General features: G+C 44.4%; 18 non-coding genes and 1 pseudogene across 18 annotated transcripts; all 19 read left to right on the top strand.

Annotated features, from left to right (window-relative positions):
- The first annotated feature begins 83 nt into the window (after nt 1-83).
- On the top strand, nt 84-202 carry LOC130938948 (5S ribosomal RNA). The gene has a single exon (XR_009070085.1). It is a non-coding gene; the product is annotated as a 5S ribosomal RNA (ribosomal RNA).
- Nucleotides 203-563: 361 nt separating this feature from the next.
- On the top strand, nt 564-682 carry LOC130937830 (5S ribosomal RNA). Its single transcript, XR_009069026.1, has one exon. It is a non-coding gene; the product is annotated as a 5S ribosomal RNA (ribosomal RNA).
- A 182-nt stretch (nt 683-864) lies between these two features.
- On the top strand, nt 865-983 carry LOC130936931 (5S ribosomal RNA; annotated as a pseudogene).
- A 203-nt stretch (nt 984-1,186) lies between these two features.
- LOC130938138 (5S ribosomal RNA) lies at nt 1,187-1,305 on the top strand. Its single transcript, XR_009069315.1, has one exon. It is a non-coding gene; the product is annotated as a 5S ribosomal RNA (ribosomal RNA).
- A 180-nt stretch (nt 1,306-1,485) lies between these two features.
- On the top strand, nt 1,486-1,604 carry LOC130938830 (5S ribosomal RNA). The gene has a single exon (XR_009069975.1). It is a non-coding gene; the product is annotated as a 5S ribosomal RNA (ribosomal RNA).
- Nucleotides 1,605-1,790: 186 nt separating this feature from the next.
- Nucleotides 1,791-1,909, top strand: LOC130938207 (5S ribosomal RNA). Its single transcript, XR_009069382.1, has one exon. It is a non-coding gene; the product is annotated as a 5S ribosomal RNA (ribosomal RNA).
- A 183-nt stretch (nt 1,910-2,092) lies between these two features.
- On the top strand, nt 2,093-2,211 carry LOC130938890 (5S ribosomal RNA). Its single transcript, XR_009070031.1, has one exon. It is a non-coding gene; the product is annotated as a 5S ribosomal RNA (ribosomal RNA).
- Nucleotides 2,212-2,390: 179 nt separating this feature from the next.
- On the top strand, nt 2,391-2,509 carry LOC130938838 (5S ribosomal RNA). Its single transcript, XR_009069982.1, has one exon. It is a non-coding gene; the product is annotated as a 5S ribosomal RNA (ribosomal RNA).
- A 207-nt stretch (nt 2,510-2,716) lies between these two features.
- LOC130938770 (5S ribosomal RNA) lies at nt 2,717-2,835 on the top strand. The gene has a single exon (XR_009069918.1). It is a non-coding gene; the product is annotated as a 5S ribosomal RNA (ribosomal RNA).
- Nucleotides 2,836-3,021: 186 nt separating this feature from the next.
- On the top strand, nt 3,022-3,140 carry LOC130938861 (5S ribosomal RNA). Its single transcript, XR_009070004.1, has one exon. It is a non-coding gene; the product is annotated as a 5S ribosomal RNA (ribosomal RNA).
- A 181-nt stretch (nt 3,141-3,321) lies between these two features.
- Nucleotides 3,322-3,440, top strand: LOC130939037 (5S ribosomal RNA). Its single transcript, XR_009070169.1, has one exon. It is a non-coding gene; the product is annotated as a 5S ribosomal RNA (ribosomal RNA).
- Nucleotides 3,441-3,648: 208 nt separating this feature from the next.
- On the top strand, nt 3,649-3,767 carry LOC130938843 (5S ribosomal RNA). Its single transcript, XR_009069987.1, has one exon. It is a non-coding gene; the product is annotated as a 5S ribosomal RNA (ribosomal RNA).
- Nucleotides 3,768-3,955: 188 nt separating this feature from the next.
- On the top strand, nt 3,956-4,074 carry LOC130938809 (5S ribosomal RNA). The gene has a single exon (XR_009069955.1). It is a non-coding gene; the product is annotated as a 5S ribosomal RNA (ribosomal RNA).
- Nucleotides 4,075-4,418: 344 nt separating this feature from the next.
- Nucleotides 4,419-4,537, top strand: LOC130938747 (5S ribosomal RNA). The gene has a single exon (XR_009069897.1). It is a non-coding gene; the product is annotated as a 5S ribosomal RNA (ribosomal RNA).
- A 180-nt stretch (nt 4,538-4,717) lies between these two features.
- On the top strand, nt 4,718-4,836 carry LOC130938705 (5S ribosomal RNA). Its single transcript, XR_009069857.1, has one exon. It is a non-coding gene; the product is annotated as a 5S ribosomal RNA (ribosomal RNA).
- Nucleotides 4,837-5,025: 189 nt separating this feature from the next.
- On the top strand, nt 5,026-5,144 carry LOC130938924 (5S ribosomal RNA). The gene has a single exon (XR_009070063.1). It is a non-coding gene; the product is annotated as a 5S ribosomal RNA (ribosomal RNA).
- A 189-nt stretch (nt 5,145-5,333) lies between these two features.
- Nucleotides 5,334-5,452, top strand: LOC130938582 (5S ribosomal RNA). The gene has a single exon (XR_009069742.1). It is a non-coding gene; the product is annotated as a 5S ribosomal RNA (ribosomal RNA).
- A 185-nt stretch (nt 5,453-5,637) lies between these two features.
- LOC130937203 (5S ribosomal RNA) lies at nt 5,638-5,756 on the top strand. Its single transcript, XR_009068432.1, has one exon. It is a non-coding gene; the product is annotated as a 5S ribosomal RNA (ribosomal RNA).
- Nucleotides 5,757-5,939: 183 nt separating this feature from the next.
- On the top strand, nt 5,940-6,058 carry LOC130937251 (5S ribosomal RNA). Its single transcript, XR_009068476.1, has one exon. It is a non-coding gene; the product is annotated as a 5S ribosomal RNA (ribosomal RNA).
- Nucleotides 6,059-14,949: the final 8,891 nt, after the last annotated feature.

Raw genomic sequence — 14,949 nt, 5'->3', positions numbered from 1 at the left:
CTACAGTACCTGCAAGGCTTCACCGATAGTGTTATGCTCTCTCGCGCCACATGGTTAAGAAAATTGTGTGTGCGAACTATAATAGGTGCGATCATACCAGCACTAATGCATCGGATCCCATCAGAACTCCGCAGTTAAGCGTGCTTGGGTGAGAGTAGTTCTAGGATGGGTGACCTCCTTGAAAGTCCTCGTGTTGCACCTCTTATTTATTTATTTATTTATTTATTTTTTTTTTTACGTTGTGCCGACCCTCATTCTCTAAATGACGCTATCCCGAGTAGGACACCTAAGGGCGAGCCGCAATGGCCTCATCCTCGGCATGCACCTACAGTACCCGCAAGGCTTCGCGGATAGTGTTATGCTCTCTCGCGCCGCATGGTTAAGAAAATTGTGGGTCGAACTATAATAGGTGCGATCATACCAGCACTAATGCACCGGATCCCATCAGAACTCCGCAATGGCCTCATCCTCGGCATGCACCTACTGTACCCGCAAGGCTTCGCGGATAGTGTTATGCTCTCTCGCGCCGCATGGTTAAGAAAATTGTGTGTGCAAACTATAATAGGTGCGATCATACCAGCACTAATGCACCGGATCCCATCAGAACTCCGCAGTTAAGCGTGCTTAGGCGTGAGTAGTACTAGGATGGGTGACCTCATGGGAAGTCCTCGTGTTGCACCTTTTTTTTTTTTACGTCGTGCCGACCCTCATTCTCTAAATGACGCTATCCCGAGTAGGACACCTAAGGGCAAGCCGCAATGGCCTCATCCTCGGCAGGCACCTACAGTACCTGCAAGGCTTCGCCGATAGTGTTATGCTCTCTCGCGCCACATGGTTAAGAAAATTGTGTGTGCGAACTATAATAGGTGCGATCATACCAGCACTAATGCACCGGATCCCATCAGAACTCCGCAGTTAAGCGTGCTTAGGTAAGAGTATTTCTAGGATGGGTGACCTCCTTGAAAGTCCTCGTGTTGCCCCTCTTTTTTTTTTTTTTTTTTTTTTTTTTTTTTTACGTCGTGCCGTCCCTCATTCTCTAAATGACACTATCCCGAGTAGGACACCTAAGGGGGAGCCGCAATGGCCTCATCCTCGGCTGGCACCTACAGTACCCGCAAGGCTTCGCGGATAGTGCTATGCTCTCTCGCGCCGCATGGTTAAGAAAATTGTGTGTGCGAACTATAATAGGTGCGATCATACCAGCACTAATCCACCGGATCCCATCAGAACTCCGTAGTTAAGCGTGCTCGGGCGAGAGTAGTACTAGGATGGGTGACCTCATGGGAAGTCCTCGGGTTGCACCTTTTTTTTTTACGTCGTGCCGACGCTCATTCTCTAAATGACGCTATCCCGAGTAGGACACCTAAGAGCGAGCCGCAATGGCCTCATCCTCGGCAGGCACCTACAGTACCTACAAGGCTTCGCGGATAGTGTTATGCTCTCTCGCGCCGCATGGTTAAGAAAATTGTGTTTGCGAACTATAATAGGTGCGATCATACCAGCACTAATGCACCGGATCCCATCAGAACTCCGCAGTTAAGCGTGCTTGGGCGTGAGTAGTACTAGGATGGGTGACCTCCTGGGAAGTCCTTGTGTTGCACCTCTTTTTTTTTTTTTTACGTCGTGCCGACCGTCATTCTCTAAATGACGCTATCCCGAGTAGGACACCTAAGGGCGAGCCGCAATGGCCTCATCCTCGGCATGCACCTACAGTACCCGCAAGGCTTCGCGGATAGTGTTATGCTCTCTCGCGCCGCATGGTTAAGAAAATTGTGTGTGCGAACTATAATAGGTGCGATCATACCAGCACTAATGCACCGGATCCCACCAGAACTCCGTAGTTAAGCGTGCTTGGGCGAGAGTAGTACTAGGATGGGTGACCTCCTGGAAAGTCCTCGTGTTGCACCTCTTTTTTTTTTTACGTCGTGCCGACCGTCATTCTCTAAATGACGCTATCCCGAGTAGGACACCTAAGGGTGAGCCGCAATGGCCTCATCCTCGGCATGCACCTACAGTACCCGCAAGGCTTCGCGGATAGTGTTATGCTCTCTCGCGCCGCATGGTTAAGAAAATTGTGTGTGCAGACTATAATAGGTGCGATCATACCAGCACTAATGCACCGGATCCCGTCAGAACTCCGTAGTTAAGCGTGCTTGGGCGAGAGTAGTACTAGGATGGGTGACCTCCTGGGAAGTCCTCGTGTTGCACTTTTTTTTTTACGTCGTGCCGACCGTCATTCTCTAAATGACGCAATCTCGAGTAGGACACCTAAGGGCGAGCCGCAATGGCCTTATCCTCGGCAGGCACCTACAGTACCCGCAAGGCTTCGCGGATAGTGTTATGCTCTCTCGCGCCGCATGGTTAAGAAAATTGTGTGTGCGAACTATACTAGGTGCGATCATACCAGCACTAATCCACCGGATCCCATCAGAACTCCACAGTTAAGCGTGCTTGGGCGAGAGTAGTACTAGGATGGGTGACCTCCTGGGAAGTCTTCTTGTTGCACCTTTTTTTTTTTTTTTTTTTTTTTTTTTTTTTTTTTTTACGTCGTGCCGACCCTCATTCTCTAAATGACGCTATCCCGAGTAGGCCACCTAAGGGCGAGCCGCAATGGCCTCATCCTCGGCTGGCACCTACAGTACCCGCAAGGCTTCGCGGATAGTGTTATGCTCTCTCACGCCGCATGATTAAGAAAATTGTGTGTGCGAACTATAATAGGTGCGATCATACCAGCACTAATGCACCAGATCCCATCAGAACTCCATAGTTAAGCGTGCTTGGCCGAGAGTAGTACTAGGATGGGTGACCTCTTGGGAAGTCCTCGTGTTGCACCTCTTTTTTTTTTTTTTACGTCGTGCCGACCCTCATTCTCTAAATGACGCCATCCCGAGTAGGCCACCTAAGGGCGAGCAGCAATGTCCTCATCCTCGGCTGGCATCTACAATACCCGCAAGGCTTCGCGGATAGTGTTATGCTCTCTCACGCCGCATGGTTAAGAAAATTGTGTGTGCAAACTATACTAGGTGCGATCATACCAGGACTAATCCACCGGATCCCATCAGAACTTCACAGTTAAGCGTGCTTGGGCGAGAGTAGTACTAGGATGGGTGACCTCCTGGGAAGTCCTCGTGTTGCACCCTTTTTTTTTTACGTCGTGCCGACCCTCATTCTCTAAATGACGCTATCTCGAGTAGGACACCTAAGGGCGAGCCGCAATGGCCTTATCCTCGGCAGGCACCTACAGTGCCCGCAAGGCTTCGCGGATAGTGTTATGCTCTCTCGCGCCGCATGGTTAAGAAAATTGTGTGTGCGAACTATACTAGGTGCGATCATACCAGCACTAATCCTTCGGATCCCATCAGAACTCCACAGTTAAGCGTGCTTGGGAGAAAGTAGTACTAGGATGGGTAACCTCCTGGGAAGTCCTCGTGTTGCACCTCTTTTTTTTTTTTTTTTTTTTTTTTTTTTTTTTTTTTACGTCATGCCGACCCTCATTCTCTAAATGACGCTATCCTGAGTAGGCCACCTAAAGGAGAGCCGCAATGGCCTCATCCTTGGCTGGCACCTACAGTACCCGCAAGGCTTCGCGGATAGTGTTATGCTCTCTCACGCCGCATGGTTAAGAAAATTGTGTGTATGAACTATAATAGGTGCGATCATACCAGCACTAATGCATCGGATCCCATCAGAACTCCACAGTTAAGCGTGCTTGGCCGAGAGTAGTACTAGGATGGGTGACCTCTTGGGAAGTCCTCGTGTTGCACATCTTTTTTTTTTTTTTTTACGTCGTGCCGACCCTCATTCTCTAAATGACGCTATCCCGAGTAGGCCACCTAAGGGCGAGCAGCAATGTCCTCATCCTCAGCTGGAACCTACAGTACCCGCAAGGATTCGCGGATAGTGTTATGCTCTCTCACGCCGCATGGTTAAGAAAATTGTGGGTGCAAACTATACTAGGTGCAATCATACCAGCACTAATCCACCGGATCCCATCAGAACTTCACAGTTAAGCGTGCTTGGGCGAGAGTAGTACTAGGATGGGTGACCTCCTGGGAAGTCCTCGTGTAGCACCTCTTTTTTTTTTTTTTTTTACGTCGTGCCGACCCTCATTTTCTAAATGACGCTATCCCGAGTAGGCCACCTAAGGGCGAGCCGTAATGGCCTTATCCTCGGCATGCACCTACAGTACCCGCAAGGCTTCGCGGATAGTGTTATGCTCTCTCGCGCCGCATGGTTAAGAAAATTGTTTTGCGAACTATAATAGGTGCGATCATACCAGCACCAATGCACCGGATCCCATCAGAACTCCGCAATGGCCTCATCCTCGGCATGCACCTACTGTACCCGCAAGGCTTCGCGGATAGTGTTATGCTCTCTCGCGCCGCATGGTTAAGAAAATTGTGTGTGCAAACTATAATAGGTGCGATCATACCAGCACTAATGCACCGGATCCCGTCAGAACTCCGTAGTTAAGCGTGCTTGGGCGAGAGTAGTACTAGGATGGGTGACCTCCTGGGAAGTCCTCGTGTTGCACCTTTTTTTTTTACGTCGTGCCGACCCTCATTCTCTAAATGACGCTATCTCGAGTAGGACACCTAAGGGCGAGCCGCAATGGCCTTATCCTCGGCAGGCACCTACAGTACCCGCAAGGCTTCGCGGATAGTGTTATGCTCTCTCGCGCCGCATGGTTAAGAAAATTGTGTGTGCGAACTATACTAGGTGCGATCATACCAGCACTAATCCACCGGATCCCATCAGAACTCCACAGTTAAGCGTGCTTGGGCGAGAGTAGTACTAGGATGGGTGACCTCCTGGGTAGTCCTCGTGTTGCACCTCTTTTTTTTTTTTTTTTTACGTCGTGCCGACCCTCATTCTCTAAATGACGCTATCCCGAGTAGGCCACCTAAGGGCGAGCCGCAATGGCCTCATCCTCGGCTGGCACCTACAGTACTCGAAAGGCTTCGCGGATAGTCTTATGCTCTCTCACGCCGCATGGTTAAGAAAATTGTGTGTGCAAACTATACTAGGTGCGATCATACCAGGACTAATCCACCGGATCCCATCAGAACTTCACAGTTAAGCGTGCTTGGGCTAGAGTAGTACTTGGATGGGTGACCTCCTGGGAAGTCCTCGTGTTGCACCTCTTTTTTTTTTTTTTTTTACGTCGTGCCGACCCTCATTCTCTAAATGACGCTATCCCGAGTAGGCCACCTAAGGGCGAGCCGCAATGTCCTTATCCTCGGCTGGCACCTACAGTACCTGCAAGGCTTCGCGGATAGTGTTATGCTCTCTCGCGCCGCATGGTTAAGAAAATTGTGTTTGCGAACTATAATAGGTGCGATCATACCAGCACTAATGCATCGGATCCCATCAGAACTCCGCAGTTAAGCGTGCTTGGGTGTGAGTAGTACTAGGATGGGTGACCTCCTGGGAAGTCCTTGTGTTGCACCTCTTTTTTTTTTTTTACGTCGTGCCGACCCTCATTCTCTAAATGACGCTATCCCGAGTAGGACACCTAAGGGCGAGCCGCAATGGCCTCATCCTCGGCATGCACCTACAGTACCCGTAAGGCTTCGCGGTTAGTGTTGTGCTCTCTGGCGCCGCATGGTTAAGAAAATTGTGTGCGCGAACTATAATAGGTGCGATCATACCAGCACTAATGCACCGGATCCCATCAGAACTCCGTAGTTAAGCGTGCTTGGGCGAGAGTAGTACTAGGATGGGTGACCTCCTGGAAAGTCCTCGTGTTGCACCTCTTTTTTTTTTTACGTCGTGCCGACCCTCATTCTCTAAAAGACGCTATCCCGAGTAAGACACCTAAGGGCGAGCCGCAATGGCCTCATCCTCGGCTTGCACCTACAGTACCCGCAAGGCTTCGCGGATAGTGCTATGCTCTCTCGCGCCGCATGGTTAAGAAAATTGTGTGTGCGAACTATAATAGGTGCGATCATACCAGCACTAATGCACCGGATCCCATCAGAACTCCATAGTTAAGCGTGCTTGGGCGAGAGTAGTACTAGGATGGGTGACCTCATGGGAAGTCCTCGTGTTGCACCTTTTTTTTTTTACGTCGTGCCGACCCTCATTCTCTAAATGACGCTATCCCGAGTAGGACACCTAAGGGCGAGCCGCAATGGCCTCATCCTCGGCAGGCACCTACAGTACCTGCAAGGCTTCGCCGATAGTGTTATGCTCTCTCGCGCCACATGGTTAAGAAAATTGTGTGTGCGAACTATAATAGGTGCGATCATACCAGCACTAATGCACCGGATGATGAATGCCAAGAAATGAAGAAGAAAATTCGAAAGAGGAGGTGGGAGGAACTTGTATCACCAGCCACCCGAATCAATGCCAATATCATAAGAGAGTTTTATGCAAATATCTCAAGGCTAGACATGCGTGAGCCCCCAACGTACAAGAGCTATGTGCGGGGAGTGGAAGTAGACTTTAGCTCGGATGCAATCAAGAAAGTCTTGAGACTAAAGTCAGTCCGCTTTAGTGAACTGGGATACCAACAAAGATTGAATGAAGATCAGGATTATGATGAGATTGCTAGAGATATTTGTATGGAGAACTCAGAGTGGGAAGGAGATGACAAGAACAAGTATAAGTATCTGAAGAGATGTAACCTCACCCCGGAAGCAAAAGGATGGTATGAGTTGATGAAAAGATCAATTCTGGGCACAGTGAACACCTCAGAAGTTAACAGGGAGAGAGCTGTGATGCTGCATTGCATCATTGTGGGAGGAGAGATAAGAGTTCATGAAATCCTTGCAAAAGATATTCAAAGGCTGGCTGAGAAGAATTCGGCCGGTTCTTGGCTATACTACCCAAGTACCATTTGGAGGTTGTGTGCAAAGGCTAAAGTGCCAATGGAAGATGAGAATCCAATGTGGTTAAGCCAAGGCATGCCCATAACCATTGAAAGAATGATGATGCCTCCTGAAGCACATCAAGGCCGAAGGCCACATGGAAGAAGGGAAAGAGAAGAACCAATGGAAGAAGATGAGCCACACATAGAAGAAGAGCCACAAGAGGAGGAGGAACAGCCACACTTTTTCCCACATGGCAATATGGATATGACTCAAATGCAAGAAGCAATAGGAAGATTGTCACAACAGTACATGAGAATTCAAGAAAGGCAAGAGGAATACCATTCACTATACATGAAAAACCAACAAGCACAAGAAGAAAGGGAGCTAAGAATGATGAACAAACAAAGTGAATTCGAGTCAAGATTCCTTGTGATGCAAGAAGAACATGCCTTTCAATCTCATGAATCTTTTGGGAAGTTGGAACAAATGCAAGCTGAAAATTTGAGGGCTCTCAAAGAGTTCACAACACTCCAAGATGCAAGGTATGAAGTACAAGCCGATTACAACATCAATAGCCAAATCAAACTGAACTATATTGGAGAACATTTGCACAACATGGATCCGGCATTCCCAACTTTTGATGAATTCTTCAAAAAGAGAAGTGAGGTAGAAGTAAACAAGGCTATGAGACTTGAAGATAGAGTAGAGGAGGCGATGAATAAAGCTGGGTTCTGGCGGGGTCAACAGACAACAAACATGGACACAGGGAACACCAGCAACCAAGTGTATGAAAGAAGAAAGAAAAAGCATGACAAATGAAAGGTGGACTTGCTCCTTATTCATCACTACAAAGAAAAAGCATGCATTCTATCTGTTTTAAGTGTCTTTGCATCTTTAAGTAGTTATTTTAATTAATAGTCTTTGCATTATGTTCGTTTATCTTAAAATAAGTAAGCTAGTTTAAGTATGTGCTTATGTGTTTACTTCCACTTGACTAAAAGCATGTTTTGCCCCCTGCATCTTTAATTCAATAAAAGAAATGTTTGAATGTGAAGTAAGATAGTCTCTGTTAGATAGAAGTAGAATAAAAGTAAGTGGTGGTATGTGTGTGATTGTATAATAGCTCACTTTTAGTGAATAAAGAGCTAGGATATCTCCTTCTAAGTAAAGAGTGGCCTACTGTCTATGAATCTCAATTAAATAAAATTCCTTGGTTAGAAAGAAAAACAAAAAGAAAGAAAGAAAAGAGATAGCCAAAAAGTGGCAGAACAAAAAGGAAACAAAAAGAAACAAAGCTGGACACCAATAGCTTGAACCTTAAAATATATGCCTGTGGTGTCTTTGTACTAGGATCTGCTTGGATTAGTAAGCTCTTAGGAGTGCATCAACACTTGGTGACTTGGGTTAACTAATCCGGGATCATCAGCTGAAAGTCCACTATCAAGAGCAACCTAACTACAAGGCATTTAGTAACCCAAAGAGGTGCTGGGCATCAATGTTTTAAGAAGGAATGTGAGCCAAGTGTCTATGGTGAATAATGTGTCAAGTATACAGAAAAGAAAATAAACTTGCTACACATGACACTCAAATAAAGCTTTTGAACAAAGTAATAGCCAAGGATAAAGGAATAATGAGAGGTCATAGCAGTATGTTACTTGAAGCTTGAAGGAGACTTTCTAGGCCTAGGAGTCAATAAGAAGTGAGTATTTGCATATCCACACAAAACCCCATGAATTACCAATAATACTCTGCTAGCATGAACATCCTCTTCCATTTCATTCTTTCTTCTTAATAATTCATTTCTTGCTTGGGGACAAGCAAGCTTTAAGTTTGGTGTTGTGATGACAAGTCATCTTAGCCTAGTTTCACTAGTCTTTTTCTTTTGTTTTCACTTGAATTATGCACTTTCTTGAGGTCTAAGCAAGCCAATTTGGGCAGATTTTCATGCTTCCTTTGATTGAATCAACCATAGATGAATTAATGCAATTTCATGAGGTTTTATGCTATATTTGTTACATATTGTGAAAGAATGAATATCTCATGATTTTGAGCATAGCTTTGATGTGTTTGGTTGATTAATGATAGGTGAAGAAGGCTTGGAGAAAGGTTGAAGCAAGAAGGAATGGCTAGGAGAAAGAGAGGACAAAAAGTTTGAGCAAAAGTTTGCCTCAAACTTTAGCTCAAACTTTTGGAATAAGTGAAAATGAACCAGGAAGAAAAAAGCTGGACCAAAAGTTAGCCTCAAACTTTTGCACAAACTTTTGGGTGAAAAGTTTGCCCCAACGTTAGCCCCTAACTTTTGGGCTAACGTTGGCGCATGAAAATCACTCCCTGGCCACCAAAAGTTTGCGCCAACGTTAGCCTCTAACTTTTGGGCTAACGTTGGCGCCATAAGTGCACTAAGGAAGGCCAACGTTGGAGCAAAAGTTAGACCTCTAAATTTTGCACCAACGTTGGTATCAGCAAAAACATGGAGGCTGATATGAAAAGTTGGAGTAAAAGTTTGCCTCAAACTTTTACTCAAACTTTTGCAACATTCAAACCCGGTTCACTTGGTTCACTTCGGTTCCTCTCCAAACTCCAAGAGCAATCAACCAAGGCCTCTCTCAACCCAATTCCACCAAGAGCAAAGGCCCAACTCAAGGCTTGAAGATCATTTGAAGAAAGTGTATAAATAGGATAGAATTCAAGTTATTCGGGAGCTTTTCTTTTTAGTTCTCATAGGGAGCTTTCCCTTTTAGTTTTTAGAATAGTTTTCGGAGAGCCTTTGGTATTGAGTGATCTTTAATTTCTTAGTCTCGGGGAAGGAGAATCCATTTCTCTTCCTCTTAGTTTTATTGCTTTCAATTTCAATTACAATTGTCTTGGATCTTGGGTTGGAGAATTGAAGAAATTCTGTTTCAATCTCATCCTTGGATCTCTCTGTTTATTTACTGCTTAATTGAATTTCAGTTTCGGTTAATTGCTCTTCATCTACTTTCTTTGCAATTTACATTTCCCTTGCAATTGTTCTTGTTGGATCTAGGAAGGCATTGAGATCTAGACTTGGTTTTCTAGTCTCTGGGTCCTGAGATCTGATTCCAAAGTTTACATTCTATTTTTGCTTTTCATGTTCATTTACTTGTTTTGCTTCAGATCCGATTCAACCCAAACCCTCTTTTACTCTTCTGTTTGATGCAATTTAATTTTCCTTGTTTAAATTCTGCAAATCCAATCCCCAATCCCCTTTACAATTCCAGCCGTTTACATTCCTTGCACTTTAAGATTCCGCAATCTACATTTCTTGCATTCTAAGTTTTAGCCATTTAATTTCTTGTTCTTTAAGATTCAGCACTTTAATTTCTTGCCCTCTTTAATTTCATGCAATTTACACATTCCCTTTACTTTCAATGCAATTTAATTTCTGCAAATCACAAACCACTCAACCAAATCTTGATTCGCTTGACTAAATCAACCACTAAACCGAAATTGCTCAATCCTTCAATCCCTGTGGGATCAACCTCACTCCCGTGAGTTTTTATTACTTGATGCGACCCGGTGCACTTGCCGGTGAGTTTTGTGTCGGATCGTTTTCCGCACATCAAGTTTTTGGCGCCGTTGCCGGGGATTGATTAGATTGACAATGATTAAGTGAAGTGGTGATCTAGATCAAGCACTTTTACTTTTCTGTCTTTTAATTTTCAATTAACCCACTAACTGTTTGATTTTTTGCTTAAACTAACTAAAACTTCAATCCAGCATTAGATTGAAGTGTCACTAGTTTAGTGTGTTTCTTATGCTCTGCTTGTATGTCAGGTACAAGAAGAAACACACCCAATTTTCATGAACAAGACGAAAGAACTCTCAGGAGGTTAAGAAGAGCTGAAAGAGGGAAAAATATTGTTGGAGAAGAGGAATCAGACGAAGAATTTCAAGAGATGGAGGAACATTCAACAAATCCACCAGGAGGAGCAGACAACAACAATGACAACCCACCCCAGAGGAGAGTTTTGGCCTCCTATACCTTTGCAAATCCTAGACATTGTGGAAGCAGCATTTTGGCTCCAAATGTCAATGCAAACAATTTTGAACTCAAGCCACAACTCATCACTTTGGTTCAGAACAATTGCTCTTTTGGTGGAGGACCACTTGAAGACCCGCACTAACACTTATCCACCTTCTTGAGGATATGTAACACTGTCAAAACTAATGGTGTACCTCCTGACAGTTATAAACTGATGCTATTCCCATTTTCTCTCAGGGACAAGGCCACTCAATGGTTGGAATCTTTTCCAAGGGACAGCATCAACAACTGGGATGATTTGGTAACCAAGTTTCTTGCCAAGTTTTACCCACCTCAGAGGATTATAAGGTTGAAGGCTGAGGTACAAACATTTACACAAATGGAGGCTGAACCCATCTATGAGGCATGGGAGAGGTACAAGGCTCTAATCAGGAAATGTCCCCCTGCCATGTTTAATGAGTGGGAGAAGCTGCAGAACTTCTATGAAGGCTTAACACTGAAATCCCAGGAAGCTTTGGATCATTCAGCTGGAGGTTCCTTGCAACTCATGAAAACTGCAGAAGAGGCTCAAGAACTCATTGATATGGTGTCCAACAACCAATATTTCTTTGCTCATCAAAGAGGCCGCCAACCATCACAAAGGAGAGGAGTAATGGAGCTAGAAGGAGTGGATTCAATCCTGGCTCAAAACAAATTAATGCAGCAGCAAATTCAACAACAATTTGAGCAAATGACCAAGAGGATTGATGGCCTCCAAGTTGCAGCAGTTAACACCAGCCAACCATCAGCCACATGGGGGCAAAATGAAGAAATCCAAGAGGAGCAACAGCAGGAACAAGTCCAGTACATGCATTCAAATCCAAATGAATTCTATGGTGATACCTACAACCCCTCATGGAAAAATCACCCCAACCTCAGATGGGGAGACACTCACAACCAAAACCAACACCCATGGCAGAGGAATTCAAATCAAAACAACCCAAGAAACAACCAAAACTACAACCAGCAGCAGACTAACCAAAACACATACAGAAAACCTCAAAACAACTACCCTAATCTCAACCAGTACCAATCCAATAACCAACCCACCAACCAAAATGCCTATCATCCACCACCCACATCTCACAACCCACCACAAGCACCACCTGAACCTCAAAGACTCACCAACTTAGAGACCTTGATAGAAAAAATGATGAAACACCAGGAAATAACAAACAAAAACCATGAAGCATCACTAAAAAGCCTAGAGAGGCAGATTGGGCAACTCTCCAAACAAATTTCTGTTGAAAGACCTTCAAGCTCACTGCCCAGTGACACAATCCCAAATCCCAAGGAGGAATGCAAGGCAATACAATTAAGGAGTGGGAGAACGTTGATGAGCAACAATGACACTACAAAAAAGCAAACAGAAAGCATCAAAGAACCAACAGAGGATGAGAAGCAAACAAAAGCAGATGAAGCTAAGGAGCAAGTTGTGATGCCAAACAAAAGCACTGAGAAACTTAAAGAGAAGAACACCCAGCCACATAGCTCGAGGGAAATGACTCAGGGACAACAGCAAATAGGAAAGAGCATCGCACCTCCACTGCCATATCCTCAGAGATTCAACAAAGAGGTTAAGGACCAGCATTTCCACAAGTTCCTTGAGACCTTCAAGAAGCTGGAAATCAATATTCCCTTGGCTGAAGCACTTGAGCAAATGCCTCTGTATGCCAAATTTTTGAAGGAGCTTATCAACAAGAAAAGAAGCTGGGATGAGAAAGAAACCATAATGATTACTGAGGAATGCAGGGCCTTGATTCAAAAGGGGCTTCCTCCCAAGCTTGAGGACCTAGGGAGCTTCCTGTTGCCTTGCACCATTGGGGAAGTGACCATCACTAAAGCAATGTGCGATCTCGGAGCAAGTATTAATTTGATACCATCCTCCCTGGTGAAAAAGCTGCATATAGAGGAAGTCAACCCAGTACAAATGTCTCTGGAGCTGGTGGATAAGTCAATGGTATACCCCAGGGGTGTAATTGAAAATCTTTTGGTCAAGGTGGACAGTTTTATATACCCTGCTGATTTTGTGGTTCTAGAATCAAACGATGATGATGGTGACTCTGTTATACTGGGAAGGCCATTCTTGGCCACTGCTAGAGCTATCATAGACGTAGAGGAAGGGGAATTAACTCTCAGGATGCATGACCAGAGTGTCACTCTGAAGGTATTACCAGAGGCACAATTTAGCAAGGAGAAGAAAGACTATATGAAAATTGACAAGGGAGAATCACAGTTGAAGGAAGAAAATGATGAGGAGAGTCACAGCAACATCCCAAGGATAAGAGTTTTGCAGACTGATGAAGGAGCCCAAGAGGATATTGGAGTATTAGCCACTGAGAAGAGAGGTCCCCAAGGGAAGCCTACGGCCAGAAAAGAAAGATCAACAAAAGGAAAGATGAAACGCAGAAACAAAACAAAAAGGGGTTGGAAGAACAGGAAGATCCCAACAGAGGGGCTTTCCAAAGGTGACAAAGTGCAACTGATATATCAACAGCTGGGGGCAAACCAACAAACTGAGGACTACTACACTGTCAGCAACATACTCTCATTAGAGCATGCTGAAATTGAACACCAGAGAAGAAAGAAGAGGATCACAGTCAGGGGAGACAAATTGAGGCTCTACAAGCACCAACCACCATAAAAGAAAGCCTCAATGTCAAGCTAATGACAATAAAAGAGCGCTCCATGGGAGGCAACCCATGATTTAAGATTCATGTCATTTTAAATTCAATAAGTTATGATCATTTGAGCATGAATTCTTTTCTCTTTTCATGAACATGTCCATTGACTGCATGCACTGTTTTGAAACATATGCTGGGAATTCCAAGTTTGGTATGCCTTCAAGCACACTAAACCAATGTTACAAATAATTCCGTTTTACATGCTTAAAGTGTCTTGACAAAGCATATGGCCAAACACTAAGTTCGGTGTCCACATAGCTTCATGAAAATTGGAAATTCATGCATCAATAATCATACAATTGTTAATTTCCAAAATCTTATAAATGAAAAAATTCTTTTTCGGTAATGAAGGCAGCAATTGTGATGTACCCTTTGACATGAAACAAGTTTGGTGTTCATCAAACTTTGATGCACCGATTTAGGGACACAATTGATCCTTCATGAAAAAAAGGGGGAAAAAGAAAGTGTGATGAAAACAATTCTTATAAACATTTAACTAAGTGTGACATTGGGATTTCACTAATTGGAGGAAGGGACACAATTTTCTTTATGACCAAACATTAAGTTTGGTGTCCTCCAAGGAGAGTCACGGTTCAAATGAATATAAGGATTGATGATTAGTATAATATTAATAAAAAAAACACTCTAGTCACGGTTGGATGAAGCTAATGTATGTGTCTTGTTGTGATGACTAGGTAGTCAAAGAATCTTCAATGAAAGAGACAAGACAAAGGAAAAGCATAGCATGAGGACAAAATCTCATCACATGCATCAAAAAGAGAATCTGCCACTCCCTGAGATGATCACGGCAAAGTGGTGCACGAAATTGTGAACAATACTTTTCACAACTCTCATAATCCCCGGTCATGAACTCCAAAAACTTGGTAGCTCAATCCCATGGCATTACACAACTTCGCACAACTAACCAGCAAGTGCACTGGGTCGTCCAAGTAATACCTTACGTGAGTAAGGGTCGATCCCACGGAGATTGTTGGTATGAAGCAAGCTATGGTCACCTTGTAAATCTCAGTCAGGCAGACTCAAATGTATAATGGTGATGAACGAAAATAACATAAAAGATAAAGATAGAGATACTTATGTAATTCATTGGTAGGAACTTCAGATAAGCGCATGAAGATGCCTTCCCTTCCGTCTCTCTGCTTTCCTACTGTCTTCATCCAATCCTTCTTACTCCTTTCCATGGCAAGCTTATGCAAGGGTTTCACCGTTGTCAGTGGCTACCTCCCATCCTCTCATTGGAAATGTTCAACGCACCCTGTCACGGCACGGCTATCCATCTGTCGGTTCTCAATCAGGCTGGAATAGAATCCAGTGATTCTTTTGCGTCTGTCACTAACGCCCCGCCTTCAGGAGTTTGAAGCACGTCACAGTCACTCAATCATTGAAT

The sequence above is a fragment of the Arachis stenosperma genome, chromosome 6 (genome assembly GCF_014773155.1).
Source record: "Arachis stenosperma cultivar V10309 chromosome 6, arast.V10309.gnm1.PFL2, whole genome shotgun sequence".
In the NCBI taxonomy this organism is placed as follows: Eukaryota; Viridiplantae; Streptophyta; class Magnoliopsida; order Fabales; family Fabaceae; genus Arachis; species Arachis stenosperma.
The sequence above is the reverse complement of the archived record's forward strand: the minus strand, read 5'-3'. Positions and strand labels throughout refer to the sequence as shown.